This window comes from Panthera pardus, unplaced genomic scaffold (genome assembly GCF_024362965.1).
Source record: "Panthera pardus isolate Hobbes unplaced genomic scaffold, ASM2436296v1 HiC_scaffold_10, whole genome shotgun sequence".
Taxonomy (NCBI): Eukaryota; Metazoa; Chordata; class Mammalia; order Carnivora; family Felidae; genus Panthera; species Panthera pardus.
Genome location: NW_026526655.1, coordinates 46,764,745 through 46,779,118, shown reverse-complemented (window position 1 = coordinate 46,779,118; position 14,374 = coordinate 46,764,745). Strand labels below are relative to the sequence as shown.

General features: G+C 32.2%; 1 protein-coding gene across 1 annotated transcript in view; it reads right to left on the bottom strand.

The window, feature by feature from the left end:
- The window catches only part of TFPI (tissue factor pathway inhibitor), a 103,026-nt gene extending 89,077 nt beyond the window's left edge, over window positions 1-13,949 (bottom strand). Inside the window, exon 1 of the mRNA XM_019461702.2 lies at window positions 13,885-13,949. The gene's annotated coding sequence lies outside the window, so the exon portion shown is untranslated. The remainder of the gene's footprint in view (window positions 1-13,884) is intronic.
- Window positions 13,950-14,374: the final 425 nt, after the last annotated feature.

The window sequence follows — 14,374 nt, the reverse complement described above, 5'->3', positions numbered from 1 at the left end:
AGTAACAACTACACTTTAATTATGATGTACTGTTTTATTTTCTTTAGTTTCCTAATAATCAATTAAAAGTCAAAAAGAGGAATACGGTTTAGTTTTAAAACATTATTTAAATTCAGTAAAAACTTGCATGTATGGGATAAAATTTTTGCCAACTAAAACATTATTCTTCCCAGTTCATACTCTATTTCAGTGTTTTAAATTTTAATCACACAAACAGAGCTCTTATTATTTAATAACAGCTCTATATAAACATAAATTTTTATGAATAAAACATTAAAGCTTTATGTAACATGAAATATTCTAGATCATAGAAAAAGGGAATGTTTCTTATATCATTTTACATATTTATCATAACCTTAATATCATAACACATTAGGAAACTCTAGAATAATTCACTTAGCACTATTAATTTTCTAAATACATTGATTAGAAATACAATTTCCCATAGTATGAAAATAATAACACCAGAAGCAGAAAGGAGTTAGAAATATAACTTTTGTTCAGAATTAGGGCACCAAATAAGCAATTACACATACACATTAAAAAGAAACCCCAGGGGTGCCTGGATGGCTCAGTTGGTTAAGTGTCCACTTTGGCTCAGGTCATGATCTCACAGTTCATGGGTTCAAGCCTCACATCAGGCTCTCTGTTGTCAGCACAGAGCCCACCTCAGATCCTCTGTCCTCCTCTTTCTTTGTCCCTCCCCCACTCACACGGTGCTCTCTCTCAAAAATAAATAAACAACAACAACAAAAAAGGAAAAATACAAATATTTAAAAAAAGAAAAACCATATGTCAAGAAATATTTGTTAAAATTCTATATGCAATCAGAATTTCTAAGCATTATTAAGGAAAGAGGAATCGACAGAAATTGCTTAAAAACAATGAAGAATATTCATACACACACACATACACAGATAAACCAGCAAACAATACATAAAACAGTGAAACACTGAGATAATTAAAAGTAACAAAAAGAAATGTCCATTATCATGAAATTTTTCAATATTATTTTTGGCACTTTAGATCTGTACTGCCCAATACATTAGCTATTGTCCACATGTGAATGTTTAAATGATTTACAATTAAATCAAACTTAAAAGTCAATTCCACAGTTATACTAGCCATGTGCACCTAGTAACTCCCCTGTTGGTAGTGAAGATTTAAAGCATTTCCATCATCACAGAAAATTCTGTTGGATAGTGCTGTTCTTCTAGATATGCAACAAGACAATAAAAAAAAATTGTATACACATTGAAATAGGGAGAGAAACTTACTCTTAGATGTAGGCAACCAGATTGTATACCTAGAAAACTGAAGAAACTACAAGTACATCAGTAAGGAAATTTGTTGACTGTTTAGGTTAATACACACAAAAAAATCAATGTAGCCTTTTTTCTCTATTAACAATTACCATTGCAAAATGGAAATAAAAAATACTCTGTTATTGTAGCAAATAATGAACACATAAATAGTAAACAGTAAATGACAGAGTACCCATATATAAATTTAATGGCAAAAATGAAAAAATCTGTATAATTTGTTTTCGGTGTATTTCTGATGGGCATTAAACAGGACCTGTGCAAAATGGAGAAACTATGTACCTAAATAGAAATGATTGCAAAATTAATGAATAATTTCAAGCAATTCCATAATAATTTGATTTTTACTTTAGATTTTAAATAAGATTTTATATTTCAGAAGAATTATACCTAGTAAAATTACAAAGACAAACTGGAAGAAGAGGTTCTGTTCTTGCTTTACTAGATATTAAAATTGAATATGAAAACATCATATGCAAAAGAAAGTGTATTATCTCATTAAGGTGCATAGTAACTCGTGGAATATATAAAAAGCCTAAAAGAGTCTAACATGGTGTTATATAGGAAATAATTCAGTGGGAAATTGTTTATTTAATAAATGTTGCTGTGGGTTGATTAATCATCTGACAAAAGAAAAGCCAGATTGTTATTTCATTATTTAAAAACCACTGTCAATGAAGTAAATGCTTAAATGTAAAGAAAATGAACAAAAATAGTAGAAAAATGAAGTGCTATAGGTGTTACTAAATGCAGAACATATTCAGAAAACAGAAAAGGGATAAAAGTATAAAAGGGATATATTTAACTACACATTTTTATTGTGTGGCAAAAGATACCACAAAGTAGCTAATGACAAATGATAGTAGTAAAGGCTAAATAAGTATATCTTAATATAAAAAGTTAATATATCCTACAAATATTTCTGATAAGTTGATTTAAGAAAAGACAAATACCAAGCTAGAAAAATGGCAGTTGTGGCAGACATGGTTAATAGCCATCAAATATTCCCCAAATATACCTCATTTGTCTTGCCCAGACTTACTAACAGTCTGATACCATAAGACTAGGTAGCGTGAGAAGTCACAGATAGTATCTGAAAGCTAAGGCTTCAAAGAGCTTTTATGTCTCCTCTGCAATTCTTTGAGTTTTTGGAAGCTCTCTTGGAACAAATACCATAGGTAGTTCAGATATAACACTGAAGGGTCTTTTCCAGTCTAAGTCCCTGAGTGACTGTGGATCTGGGTTTGCTGCTAATTCATTCTGGGCGTGTAACATGATTGAGAAATAAAATTCTCCTGTGTTAAGCCATCAAAGTTTCTGGGTTAGTATATTATCAAAGCATATCCTAGATTATCCTAATACAGCAGGCAAGTTATAGAAGAAGAAATAAAACAGTAACATGATCATTAGGAATATTTCAGCCTCACAGGAAGGCAAGTTAAAGCAATAATTAAATAATATTTTTGTCTTCAGATTTACCAAACTTTCAAAATTTGATAATATCCAGTGCTATGACACAATAGGAGAAAATGAAACTCTTTTTCACTTTTTTCATGATTTGTTACAAGTTTTGGAAAACCAACTTGTAATATATATTAAACAAACAAGAAAATACATAGTCTTTAACCCAGCATTTCCACTTTAAAAGATGTGTCCATGGAATATCATATAAAAATAAAAGCAATAGTAGTTACATGCATACACATACAAAGATGTTTGTTGCAGGCAGCATGATTTCAATATAAAACTAAATAGCTGGAGTACTGAACATCTAGCAATAGAAAAAAGGTTGAACAGGCTTTTGACCTAAGGAATGGTCAATATGTTTGTCAAGAGAATTTTTTCAAAGTTCAAGTGTACTATTTGTGACCCATATTTTTGTAAAAGAAACGAATAATCTCTACATGTGCATGTATCTAAGATATTCATATGAATATAGGGAAAGTATGAAAGAATATACTAAAGACTGTTGAAATTAAGTCAATATTGTGGGAAAAGAAATACAAGAGTGGAGATGATTAAAGCTTTCTTTATACATTTTTGTATCGTCTTTACTTGAGACAATGTGTACGTACTAACTTAGGGATGAAAGAAGAAAGAAGTCATTTCTAAATATTACAAGGAGAATTTTATGCGCTTCTGAGCCTTTCATGTGCAGAGATATTAACATTATTTGTTAACAATTTCATAATGGGTAATTAGCAAAAACTATGTTTTTCTCTCAAGATTTCTATTGTTTGACTTATGTTGCATAAAAATAGAAATGGGTTCTAATTATGTTGAAAGGATATATCAATAAGTGTCTTAATGTTATGTTAATATAGTCAATTCTGTGTGAACAAGTTATGTTAGCTTAAGTGAAAATCATTGAAATAAAATGTGTTTCCCTGTAAGTTTCACCTATTGCTAATAATTTTCCTGTAAGCCTAAAAAATGTTATCTCCACAGGGAGACTTCAAGTATTTAAAGGTAACTATTACTGATTATTTATGCTTTTCTTTCTTGGCTTAAACATTTTCAAGTTTCTTCAGCTCTCATATTACAAATTTCAACACCTAAACTCTTCTTAAGATGCTTTAACTTGTCAATGACTCTCTTAAAATAGGCAACAAAAACTGAACATAGTATTCCAGATGCAGTCTAGCCACCTGGAGTTCACCATTGACTTATTTCTCCCTTTGTTTTTGAAAAAAAATTAAAATAAAATCATAAAACCAGAATAAAAATAGAAATTAAAAAAATTAAGGCAATTTAAATAAAAACCTTTATTGTGAATAGGCTATATCAAACCTGTGGTCAGCTAAGATCTCTTAACATTTACTTTTTAGTGTGAACTATTATCACATTGTATCTCTCTTATATTTTTGTAACTCGTGACATTTTGTATGTACCTCTGTTAATTTCATAGTGGGGGCATTCCATTTTTTTCATCCTATCATGATTGCATTAAATTGTGATTTTTTAAAAAAAATCCATGTATTAACTTTTACCACTATGATTTTAGAAATGGTAAATTAGGGGCTCCTGGGTTGCTCAGTTGGTTAAGCGTCTGACTTTGGCTCAGGTCATGATCTTGTGGCTGGTGAGTTTCAGCCTCACGTCAGGCTCTGTGCTGACAGCTGGGAACCTGGAGTTTGCTTCAGATTCTGTGTCTCCCTCTCTCTCTGCCCCTCCCTCCCCTCAAAAAAAAACATTAAAAAAAAATAAAATAAAGATAGAAATGATAAGCTACAATGAAAATATTGAATTACTCAATGCCACAGAGTAGCATGACTGTGAAGTCCTCCACATCCCCAACACACACAACACCCAATTTAATTTATGCAAGTTTGTAATATACCTACACATTCACCATTTCACTCAATATTCACTTTCCAAATATTCAATAAGAATGATGAATAATCCCATGAAACATCTTGGTAATGATCTACCATTCAGGGGAAGACATGCATTCAGTGCAAGAGATTAATATTGTAAATGATTGTTGTTTGACTCTTTTTTAATTAACAGACTCTGCTTTTGAGGACAGTTTAGATTTACTTTAAAAATGAGAAGATAGTACAGAGTTCCATATTATTCCATACAAGCAGTTTCATATTACCCCATTATTATTAACTTACTGCATTATGTAGCACATTTGTTACAATTGATGAATTAACATTGATATATTATTATTAACTAAAGTCTGTAGTTAATATTGAGGCTCACAATTGTACAGTTCTATGGGTTTTAATAAATGCATAGTGTCATGTATTCACCTTTATAGCATCATATGGAATCTTTAGAATAGTTTCACTGCCCTAAAAATCCTCTGTGCTTCATCTATTCATCCCTCTCTTCTGATAACCACTAAACATTTTAATTTCTCTATAGCTTTGTCTTTTCCAGAATGTCATATAATTAGAATTATACACTACATAGTCTTTTTAGACTAGCTTTGCTTTCTTGAAAATATGCATTTAGCTTTGCTCCATGCCTTTTTGTGGCTTGATAGCTCATTTCTTTTTATGGCTAAATACTCCTCTGTTGTGTGGGTGTATCACAATTGTTTTTTCACTCACCTACTGAATGATATTTTTGTCGCTTCCAGTTTGGGGTGATTATGATTAGAGCTGCTATAAATATTTGTGTGTAGGTTTTTGTATGGACATAAGGTTTTAGTTTATATCAGTAAATGCTAAAGAGCACAATTGCTGGACCAGATGATAAGACCATTTTTAGCTTTTTAAGAAACTGCAGACTTTCGCAGCAGGTGGCCATAACGTTTTGTATTCCCACCAGCAATGAATGAGAATTCCTGTTGCTCTACATACTTACCAGCATTTGTTATAATCAGTATATTTTTATTTTAGCCATCTATTAAGTGTGTAGTGATATATTGTTGTTTTAACTTGCAATTCCCTTGTGACATAGGACACTGCATTTGAAGAGTTCTTCGTATATTTTGGGTATAATCCTTTATCAGCCATGCTTTGCAAATATTTTCTCCCAATCCATGGCTTATTTTTTCATTCTCTAAGTGATTGACTGGTTTATATTTTCACCCAATGATTTGTTATATGGATACATTCTTAGAACATTTAAAACAAATAGAGAAAATGTGTGTAGTTTAATACTTAATAACACTTTCTCTTTTCCTTGTATAGCAAATCTAAAACATATTCTTTGATTAAATCTCAGTTGTCACTGGATGTCACTGTTGCTTTACAAAATATGACTGTTTTGTTCATAAAGACTGTTAGGAACATTTCCTAAATAAGCACCTTATTAAAAGAAGAAAATCCACATTGTTAAGTACCTGTCAATTAGGTTTAGGTACAAGCTACATAGGATATCAATAATTAGGTAAACATTATTTTTTAATTTACAAGATATTAGTTTATTGCTAAACTTACAGACATGTTTCACATAGCACAAAGAATTCACTAGGAAGACTATACAGAACTAAGATAGTTTTTTGAACAATAATTTTTTCAAGGTAGAGGATTAAGATTTAGTCCACATATGGTACATGGCTAATATGTAGCACATTAAGAAATTTCAAAGTATTTTATTACTTACAAAACATTTTAAATCAATATATGTAATATATATAATATATATTTAAATATGTATATGTAAACATATTTACATACATATATACTCAAGCACTAAAAACCTAAATGCTTAATATGGAATAAATTCATCCTATAGACACTTTTTATCATAACCTCCGTATAACCCCTAGATATCATAACCATCAGGTAAACCTGCCTCTACAGATCAGTTTTTCTTACAAAATGCCTTATACTGAAACAGTTTTTGCACATGTCATTCCATGCCTTCCTTTGTCCCACCCCATTGTCAGGCTAAACTATTCCACTGTAAGCATCCTTTCCTGAAAGACTCCTATATTGGAGTCTTATTTTACATTATCTTAAATCTGCCCTATGGGGCTATAAACTTTCTGAAGGTGGTAGAGTATCTGCTTTATTGATTCCTAATGTCCAGTAGCGCATATAACATCATTCGTAAAAATGTGTTTAATTGTGAAACTTTGGTTAGCAATGACTACTTTAACAGTGTAAAATATTTAATACTAAAAGTCACTTACAATCATAAGAAATATTACTAAAAACTCATTTGGAGAGATATGGATAAAGTTCTAAATCTAAAATAAATATAATTGATAAATAATTTACTTAATTATTCCTTAGACCAAAGGATATAACTAATTACTCTGTTACATATCTATACCTAAGTCTGAAATGGGTGGCACTTCCAGTGTGTTATATTAGTCACAGAACATAATATTTCTAGTCATGTTAATTGTTTATGCAGGTTATATTCCTAGGCATCTAATTGGATTTATGTAACAATGAATCCCCCATTTTCTCTATGCAAGTTTTTCTCAGCTTCATATATTTTGTAGGAACAGAAGCGCAAACAGTTTGCAGTGGAGACTACATGGCTCTCAGAACACATTGCTGAGGTTGCACAGAACTTTGCAAGGGATACAAAAAATTGGTTTAGGTATTTGCATTTCATATCAGAATTGGAACACAACTTTAGATCTCTATATTGAATGGGAATGTAACAAGACAAAAATCCTCTGGGATTTACAGCACAGAATTAGGGCATAGGGTTTCTGAACACCTAAACTTGACATAATGAAAATAACACCTAAACTTGACATAATGAAAATAAAAGAAACAGACAAACTCACTCTCCAAAATAAAACAACGAAGATTCAATACATTCTCTTAATATACCAATCCTATGTATAATCTTTCCTATGTATGATCACGTTTTCCTATGTATTATCCTTTCTAATTTAAAAAATACTTTATACAACAAGCAATTATGTCACTATGAACCTGATTTGTTGAGTGCATTAGAGAGGGTATATAGATACAAGAGACTGTCTTATCTGTACAAAGCAATAGCCATTGGTAGCATTCATTGTTGGTCCTTGGAAGATGATTGTTAACAAAAGTCTTCAAAAATATAGACTGACAAAAATAATACTCTTAAGTCACAGTTAGGAAAACATATATAAAATAATATACTTATGCAGAATGAATCGGAAATCTTATGATCCGTGATATTATGGTGAAAGAGTGGTTTGCTAAAAATTACTTGAAACTCACAGCACATGATCAACTTTATGTGATAGAGGTGTATTAAAAATTTGGGTTCACTTAAAAGAATAAATACTTTGGAAGGAACAAAAAGGAAAATAATTACAGTGAATTACAGTGTTGTTAAGTAATATATATTCAAAAACATTTATGAAATTTCTCTTGTTTTTGTAATAAAACCTACACATAAAAAATCCCTCTTTTCTACACACCAATAAAATCAGTGGTTTTTTTAAAGGATGGGTTGTGTTTAATATGGATATAGAGTGACTCATGCAACCATCCACCATGGTATTCTGTTGATTTCTAAAGCAATGCATATGGGAACGTTATTTGCCATGGTAAAATGTGAATGTGAACATTTCAATGATGTTACTAAGAGAAATGGTAATGAGAGTTTTTGTCCTGCAACTATCTATAATTAGTTTATTATCGATGGAAAGAAGATTTTCATCAGTATAGATTATCTGATAATCATGCAGAATAAAACAACAGGATCAAATCTGTATTACCATAGTAGATAAAGAAGTTGACTTTGTATCTGAGAAACAAAGGAATATATAAATATAGGTAATGAAGAAAGGCAATTGGCAACTGAAACTACTTACCATGGTAAGTAGGTATAAATCTAAGATTTATTGATACTGGTACAAGGAGAGCATTTTTAAAAATTATTTATTTGAGAGGAAGAGCATGCAAATGTGCAAGCAGGGGAGGGGCAGAGAGAGGGAGAGAGAATCCCAAGCAAGCTCTGCACTGTCAGTGCAGAGCCTGATGCAGGGCTTGATCCCATGAACCATGAGATCATGACCTGAGCCAAAATCAAGAGTCTGCCGCTTAACCAACTGAGCCACCCAGGCGACCCCTAAGGAGACCATTTTTAAATATAATACAGTTTGTAGGGGAGATTGCTACTTTCTCCCGATATCATGGTAACCATATAATTTATTTTGCAAATTGGAAGTTCTCTAACAGTGAAGGAGCTTAAATATTAAGGGATTCCAGAAGAAGGACTACATTTTTACCTGAATTTACAGCAATTTTTACCTGAATTTACAGGAAACTTGGATACGTATTCAGTCTACCTAAGATCCATTCTCTACTTCTCTTAGGATAATAACAGAGATATTAGAACATATTAATGTGCATAAAAGAATTTGTATTGCAAGAATGTATAGTAAAAATGTATATTTCATAATATTGGAAATATTTATACATAAATATTACAATATGCATTTCTTCAGATAAATGATTTGAGTTCTTTAGGTAACAACTCAGGGCAACATAATTGCAAAGCATATGCCTGGGAATCCAAGCAATTACTAATAACTAAATTTATCTATAATCTATCGATCGATCTATTTAACATCACCTATCTATCTTAAAAAATTCATGTAAGGTGAAAATGGTCTTAATAGAAAAATTGCTAAATCAACCAATATTGACTAAATTATGCAAAATTAATGATTCAACACGTATGTCTATGTAGCTGATATAAGTAAGTACCGTCTTAATTCTTGACTGCATTAAAGAGTGGGAAATCAGTGAAAAATTGTAAAAGCATTCAAATGTTTTTCTTGGTAAATTAATTTTCTCATGTTTTGATAAGGCTAATGCTAATTTACTTTGGAAACTACCTTTGCTATAGCCTCCACTATGTTCCAGAAGCTAGTCATCATTTACCTCTTTATTCTCAAAATCAATCATCACACCTTATATTTTATAGTACCTGATAATTTATAAAATGTTTTTATATCCATACATGATCCTGATAGTTTCATTATGAGTGATACATATGAATATTTATGCATTCAGTTTGAGTGAGAAGGAATAAAATTACCTTCAATGTATGCAGATTTTCTTTTAAATTTAGTTCTACCAAAGAACCACTTCGATTGGTTTGACAAGCAAGTTTCAAGCTTTGACATGCACTTTATGTATTCCTGCATATAAACAACCCAAACACAGTGGTTTAAAATGGTGTAAAAGGCCAGACAGTAAATATTTTACACAGTGTGGACCACATGCTGTTGCTTTTGCATGTTGTTATTGTTGTTTATCTCTTAAAAATATAAAAATGATTGATTCTTAGGTTGAAGTCCCATACATAAAAAAGTTGAAGGATGGATTTGGCCTGTGGTTGTGGTTTTCCCAGCCTCGCTTAAACAACAACCATTTTATTTACCCTAATTCTGTGGATCAGAAATTTGGGCTGGGTTTTGCTAAGTGGTCTTTTTCTGGTCTCACTGATATCATGGCTCTGGTTAACTAAGACCTCAGCTGGAACTGTATGGTCTAAGACAGCCCAATTCACATCTGAGTTTGGTGCTGATTGTAAGCTGTGTTGTGGTGTCTCTCATCCTTCAGGAGGCTGACCCCAACTTCTTCAAACAATTACCTGAGGATTCTAAGATCATATTGGAAACCACAAGTTAGAAGTCCAGCCCTGATTCAAAGGAATGGGAAATAAACATCACCTAGTGATGGGAGAGTATAAAACCACATTAAAGGTGCATGCATACATGGACAAAAGTAATTATAGCAGCTATTTTTATAAGAAATATATCACATTACTTTAAGATCTAGAAACTTGATTATTTTATGTTAATGATAAGATTTGCTGGAAAGAAGTCATATGACAAGCTAACCTAGCATACCAGTTTATTAATTTGCAAAGGGATTTGACTGCCAAGAAGCCCACAATGCTTGTGCCAGCCAAAAATATATATATTTTTTTCTATAAACAACATGGAAGTCCACATTTTTTCCTAAAGTTTGCTTCATAAGGAGGAAACTGGTGTGTTTTTGGCATGGGAAACATGAGGTATAGGTAGGAGTAAATTTTTTAATGCTTACTATCCTTGGGACAGATGCTCTGACTTGGGGCTTTCAACATAGATACCAGCTTCCCTAGCCTGTGTTCCTTTACTGCAGAGGCATAAAACATAAATAGAGTTTCGCAGACTCTCCTAAGCTAGATATAGCATAGGTTCTACCTTGCAGTTGTCCTACTATCAGATTCAGAAGGAAAAGAAAAAACAAGCATGAATCATGTGTGAGGACAGTAGCTTAGCTTCTGAACACCGTGATGGTGGTGTATATATACATACTCTGTAAAGCTTTTAGCATTCAAACTAATCTATAAATTCAATACAATTAAAATTAACATTCCAGAAGTTTTGTAGAATTTGATTACTTGATTTAAAATTTTTCATGTAAGGGGCACCTGGGTGGCTCAGTTGGTTAAGTGTCCAACTTCGGCTTAGGTCATGATCTCACAGGTCGTGAGTTCAAGCCCCACATCGGGCTCTGTGCTGATAGCTCATAACCTGGACCCCGCTTCGGATTCTGTCTCTCTCTCTGTCTGTCTCTCTCTCTTCCCCTCCCCAGCTGACACTCTGTCTCTCTCCTTCAAAATAAATAAACATTTAAAAATTAAAAAAAAATAAAATAATTTTTTTAATGTAAGAGTTATTGCCCAAAGATAGCTAAATGAGTTCTAAACACAAAAGAATGTCTCCTTTATCAGATATTAAGACACACTGTAAAGATACAACAATCAAAACCTCATGATATGTGCATATGACCAAAAAAGCCCCAACTAGAACAATGTAACAAAACAATAAAAAAAAAAAAAGTTCCATTAACACAAGGCAACTTGGTTGTCATGGTTTAACAAATTTGTGGGGGAAAGGACAGATTGTTTACCTGGTGGGAATGAGAAACTGGCTTAAATCTATAGAAAAATAAAGTTTACCTGGAGTCAAATCTATATGTAACTATTAGGTGGATCAAAGACTTCAGTGTGAAAGGCAAAGTATAGTGCTAATTCTAAAAGTAAGAGAGACTATTTTTGTTACTATGATGTCATGAAGTATTGCCAAAGTCCCCAGTGAATGAAATGTATTTATTCACACTTCTCTTCAGTGAAGGAAACAATAGAGAATTCAAGAAGGTGAATTACAGGCTGGGGGAAGATGATTAATACCGAGGGATTAGAACCTAAGATAACAGAGTAAACTCTGCCCATTAACAAGAAAAAGACCAGAAACTAAGAGAAAAACATTCAAAGGAGGTAAGTATTTATTAGAATTAATGTGCTGGCTAAAGTGTTCATGAGGAGATGTTCAACTTTACAAGTAATCAAATAAATAAATACAAATATTTAAAACATCAGTGTCACAGGGTGAACGACCTGGTTTGCCTAGCATAACCTGTTTATGATTTATATCTCTTTGCAGTTATCATTATCTCTTCTTAGCTATTAAAAATGCTCTGGTTTGGATAGATAAGATTATATATTTTCTTATTAGCTATTGTGTTCTATGCTTCAAACGTGAAATAAGTAAGCAGACTGTACCAAGTTGTTGAAAAGACTATAGAAAATTAAGAGCAGATTAATCTTGCTGATGGGAGCGTAAGCTGTCAGTGCTACTATGGAAGGCTAACTTCCAACCCTTATTGGGACTGTAACTGTGTGTTTCCTCTCACACTGCAGTCCCCGCACTGACTGTTTGCCCAAATGACACTGTCACTATTTGTTACTGCATGACTGTGGTAGCAGGAAATTGGGGGCACTTATGTATCCATGAACAGAAAAATTAAAAATGATTTGAAATGGGATACTGTGCAGAATTTAGCACTTGGAACTAGATAAATATCAAACAAAAATCGTCAACTATAATGTTGAATGAAAAAAATTAGAGAAATTATACTCGTAGGTAAATATCATTTGTACAAATTAAAAACACAGCCATAAAATAAAATCATTTAAAAATAAGAGTACATACATATTAAAGACATATACCAAACACAGTATAGTGAAGCAATGGGAAGAGGCAATGGGGGCGAAAACCTATGGTGAAGGAGAAAACATGCAATGTAAATTGAGGAAGCATGGGGGTGTGTGTGCATGTTTATACTGTACAATATTATACTATGTATAGTAGCATATTTATTTCTCTCTTGCATAACTTAGCAATAGGCTTTCAGTTTACATTTTCTTGAGCCTTTATCTTTGAAAAGTAACACTACATAAACAACCATATATTAATTTAGTTTACATTTTCTTGAGCCTTTATCTTTGAAAAGTAACACTACATAAACAGCCATATATTTATTTATTTTTATTTATGTATGTATGTATGTATGTATGTATGTAGTAACACTACATAAACAGCCATATATTTATTTAGTTTACATTTCCTTGAGCCTTTATCTTCGAAAAGTAACACTACATAAACAGCCATATATTTATTTATTTTCCTTCAATTATTGGAAGTATTTCTGTAGTCTATAATTCTTTGTTGGACACAAGGAAGAGCCAAATAAAATTACTTTAAATATTTGTTTGAAACAATTCCAGATTTGAAGGAAAAATATTAGTATGGATATACACAGTGAAATCAGTGAATTACAGTGGAGCCACAATGATTAGTTGTAAGAATAAACCACTTTTCAATTTATCTTTTGACACTCTAAATCAATGACTGACACCACCAGCAATCACACATATAGACTGATTCTTCAAATTTCAATTGGCTTGGTGATGTTTGTATTTGACTTTTGTGGAAACAAAGAACATAATAAAGAGAAACAACATTATACAAGTCAAAAATAAAAATAACTTACTGGCTCTGGAAAATTTAGTTAACTCAGAATTCTGGCAAAACATACAGAATATCTTAGATTTTGCTTATGTAATAAAAGATATATATTTATACAAATAAAATACATTCACTAAAAGATGTCTTTACTAATTGTTCTAACATTTACTGATGGCCAAACACTGGCTTCTGAATTGCTTTTATATTTCATCACCTACATTTTATCCTCATAACAGCCCCATGAGTTAATGTTTAGTATGGGTTCAGCTGAAGTTAATGGTGATTCTCCTATCTAATTTAAGCGAAGAGGGTTTTAATACAGGGAATGGTACTTACAAAACTCTGGAAAAGACTGGAGGATCAGTCATTAACCTGTACTCCTAAGAATCACTTACAGCAAAATACTGTGAGACCAGCCCACTGAAGATTCCATCTATGACAAACACAATCTGAGATTTCTGGTCACTGATTCTAGAATTACACTACTTTTGTCAGTCTTGGAGCGAGGTAATAACCAGCAGAATTGATGATTCTAGAATCCCGCCACTTTGGCTGGAGACTAGGAATCAGAAAACTGCTGTCCAATGATTGACTTCTACTTGATCTACTTAAGGAAAAGAGAAACTTGAGGCTTAGCCGCTCTTCTCTAGTGATTTACTTCTGGAATCTAAGTCTCAAGCAGATGCATCTCTTCAGAAAAATCTAAGTCACATCCAGAGCCATAGTTGCCAGGAATCTGGGAAATGTAACATTTTTATTTTCCTGCCTAAATAGACAGAACATTAGATGGGTTGAAATGCATGTTGTGTAAGTCAAAGCAAGAATC